Source organism: Leopardus geoffroyi, chromosome C2, assembly GCF_018350155.1.
Source record: "Leopardus geoffroyi isolate Oge1 chromosome C2, O.geoffroyi_Oge1_pat1.0, whole genome shotgun sequence".
Classification (NCBI taxonomy): Eukaryota; Metazoa; Chordata; class Mammalia; order Carnivora; family Felidae; genus Leopardus; species Leopardus geoffroyi.
In genome coordinates, this window is record NC_059333.1 from 100,299,507 (window position 1) to 100,303,158 (window position 3,652).

The window sequence follows — 3,652 nt, forward strand, 5'->3', positions numbered from 1 at the left end:
ATTCATGTATTTTTAAGTTTAAAATTAAGGTTAAGAGCCATCATAGATAAGGTCATACACTTATTCCTTCACCTTAATCATGCCTCTCTCTCTAATGATATGAAATGAAACTCCACTTTTCTCTAATTTAATTCATCTTCACTCTACTAACTCTGTATAGTTCCTGCATTTTTGCAAAATTTTAGCTGAAGGAATACTATCTGAGAATTAGCCAAATTAGATTTCAGTCTTCAGCCTGCTACTGATTTAGTTAGTGTTGACCACTCAGTTTTGTTGATCTCAAGTCTCTTCTTTTGAAATGGAATGTTAAGGCTACATCTTAATAATGATAAAAATATCTTGCATTTGTCCTCCCTCCGGCAGCACAGATACTAAAATTGGAACGATGCAGAGAAGATTAGCACAGATGACACGCAAATTCGTGAAGCTTCCACAGTTTTATATACCACCTCACACCAGTCAGAGTGGCTAAAATGAACAAATCAGGAGACTATAGATGCTGGCGAGGATGTGGAGAAATGGGAACCCTCTTGCACTGTTGGTGGGAATGCAAACTGGTGCAGCCACTCAGGAAAACAGTGTGGAGTTTCCTCAAAAAATTAAAAGATTTTAATCTTTATTAAAAGAACTTAATAACTGCTAGGAATTTACCCAAGAGATACAGGAGTGCTGATGCATAGGGGCACTTGTACCCCAATGTTTACAGCAGCACTTTCAACAATAACCAAATTATGGGAAGAGCCTAAATGTCCATCAACTGACGAATGGATAAAGAAGATGTGGTTTATATATACAACGGAATACTACTTGGCAATGAGAAAGAATGAAATCTGGCCCTTTGCAGCAACGTGGATGGAACTGGAGAGTGTTATGTTAAGTGAACTAAGTCATACAGAGAAAGACAGATACCATATGTTTTCACTCCTATGTGGATCCTGAGAAACTTAACAGAAGACCATGGGGGAGGGAAAGGGGGAAAAAAAGTTACAGAGAGGGAAGGAGGCAAACCATAAGAGACTCTTAAATACTGAGAACAAACTGAGGGTTGATAGGGGTTGGAGGAGAGGGGAGGGTGGGTGATGGGCATTGAGGAGGGCACCTGTTGGGATGAGCACTGGGTGTTGTATGGAAACCAATTTGATAATAAATTATACTTAATATAAAAAAATCTTGCATTTTATAAAACAATGGAAACTTTTAACATTTTTAAAAACATCTTTTGCTCTAAATTATTATACTCTAAGAGAAGGTGTAAATTTAAGACTAAATTCATATTTTTCAATACTTTATATTTTGACCTCATGCAATATATTATATACAGTAGAATGTTTAACTTCCATTGTTAGGTTGCAAGTCTCATAATACTAGAAAATCTTGCCTCCTCTCTCTCTCTCTCTCTCTCTCTCTCTTCCTGTAAAGTCCTGAAGCCCACAGCAGACACATAATATATGCTTAGTGAGGGTAATGAAGGCAATGTGTTAATACACAGAGCTTTATTTTTGATAATGGTGATATCCCTTTGTTTATATCCAGTACTCTTGTAAGTATTTAAAACACATTAGGTTATTTCATGCTGACCACAATGAGAAACCACTGTTTCCCCTTTACTTTTGCTTAAGGGAGTTTATTTTGGAATTTGGCCACTTGTCACAGCCATAGTCATGATTAATACAGCATGAAATCGGACAAGCTGAGACTCCTGGAAAAGCAGCTGACAGTTCTAAAGTTAACTGGTATAAAGCTGAAAAGTCTAATTACTAGCCAAATGTAAAGACCTAGGAAGATGTAGTTCAGGAGATTCAAGACTGGGACTTAGATCCAGAAATTCAAAGTAGGGACCACATACGTCCTGAATTCTGGGCATCATGACAAGAGGACAATACAGCCCCTGTAGTATTAAGAGTCACAGTTAGCACTTCCCTGAGATATTAGTTACGAGGTGGTCAAAGGAAAAGCCCACAGATATCTAAAATACAAGTGACAGGAGCCTGTTTTCATTTCTACCTGGCAACAACACAGCAAATCCACCTGCAAAGGATAGAGGAGGATCTGGAATTGCACTAAGCTACTGATTCACTTATCTGTGAAAAAGAGGTAGCATTGCCAGTAAACACCTGTGCACACTTATGGGCAATAGCTGAAATAGCATCAACCTGTTATTTATAACATATACCAGTGATTGCGTATCATTTAAAAAATAAAAACAAAAGGAACCGTCTTTAACTTCAAGCTTGAGATTTGAAAAAAAAAATTCTCAAGAGTATGATAAAAGCCAGTTGGAAATAAATGTCAAATGCCCCTGAACTGGTCTCATGATGGCAAACCCATGGACAGTGGATATGGCATAAAAAGAATCTATACCCACTTACTTCCAAACTGATGGCATGCTTCCAAACTTACCTTTTTTTAAAAATCTGTTTTAACCCTAATCACCCATAAGTCTCCTAAAAGCCTGATTTTGCCTCTTAGCTCCATTTTCTTGCAAGATTCACTGGATTTTGTAATCAGTATTTACCTTACCTTTCACATATATAGTAAATATCAACTCTCTATCATGCTGCTTCTATTGGGTCATCATCAGTCCTGACTCCTTATCGATCCAAGAAGGGGAGAAGATAAAGTAAATATGAATATAGACTTATTTAAAAATCCAAGCACAATACAAAAACTGGAATTGGAACTGTAGTTTAGCAAAGAAGACATTTTTCTCTCTTTCAGATGATAGTGAGAGAAGAAAAAGGCAAAATACACAAATGAGATTATGCAGTGAAGACAGCCATAGAGACCATTCATGCTCTCTTTTTATTTCAAAATAAGCAGTGAGTAGAAATTGCAGCTGATTGCTGTTCATTTAAATTTAAGATTTTAAAGAATTAATAAAACACCAAAAATGCACTCTTGCTAGCGGTTAAAATGTTTCTACTGTCATTTTGAGATGTGTTCACTCTCAGCCCCTCTTGGAGATTACTGAAGAAAAACAATGTGTCTACAAGCTTTAGGTAGAACAAAGAGTCTATCTGTCAGTTCTACCCACAATTTTAGGAATTGGTGCCTGTGATCATCAATTTACTTTAGCTGTGCTCCTGACTCACAAGAACATTAAATACTCAAGGGATTAAATTCGAGTCCCTTGGGGTTCTGTGCACAAATAGGCTGATTTGGTCTAGTAATCAAATGAGATTTGTTTTATAAGAAGATACAAGCACAATTACTGAAACTAAATACAAATAGGGGAGAGAGTTGCCAACCTCAGAAGCATGTCAGTGTTTTAGAACAGGGAGATAACAGGACATCCACTGTGAATGAGACAAATAACTGCCCGATTCTAGGAGAAAGTCCTTGGCCAAAATCCTCTTCTTAAACATAGACGTTTTGTGAAGTGCAGTGATACAATTCTATTTGAATTACCAACTTTTTTTACTCCCTACAAACAAACAGCTATAGCTTAATTCAGCAGTATATAGACCCTCAGAAGAGTTCACAAGGAACAAAAATACATACAAAATTGACACTATTGGAGCAATATAAGTAGCTCTTCTTTTCATTCTAATTCTTTTCCTAATATCTTGTATTTGTCTAATTTATGCCCACAACTCAGAACTGTTGAAGGAGGAAAGGGATGAGGTTCTATTTAATTACATTGCACATGGAT

At 36.7% G+C, this 3,652-nt stretch overlaps 1 pseudogene; it reads left to right on the plus strand.

Annotated features, from left to right (window-relative positions):
• Window positions 1-347: 347 nt before the first annotated feature.
• On the plus strand, window positions 348-441 carry LOC123576266 (annotated as a pseudogene).
• Window positions 442-3,652: the final 3,211 nt, after the last annotated feature.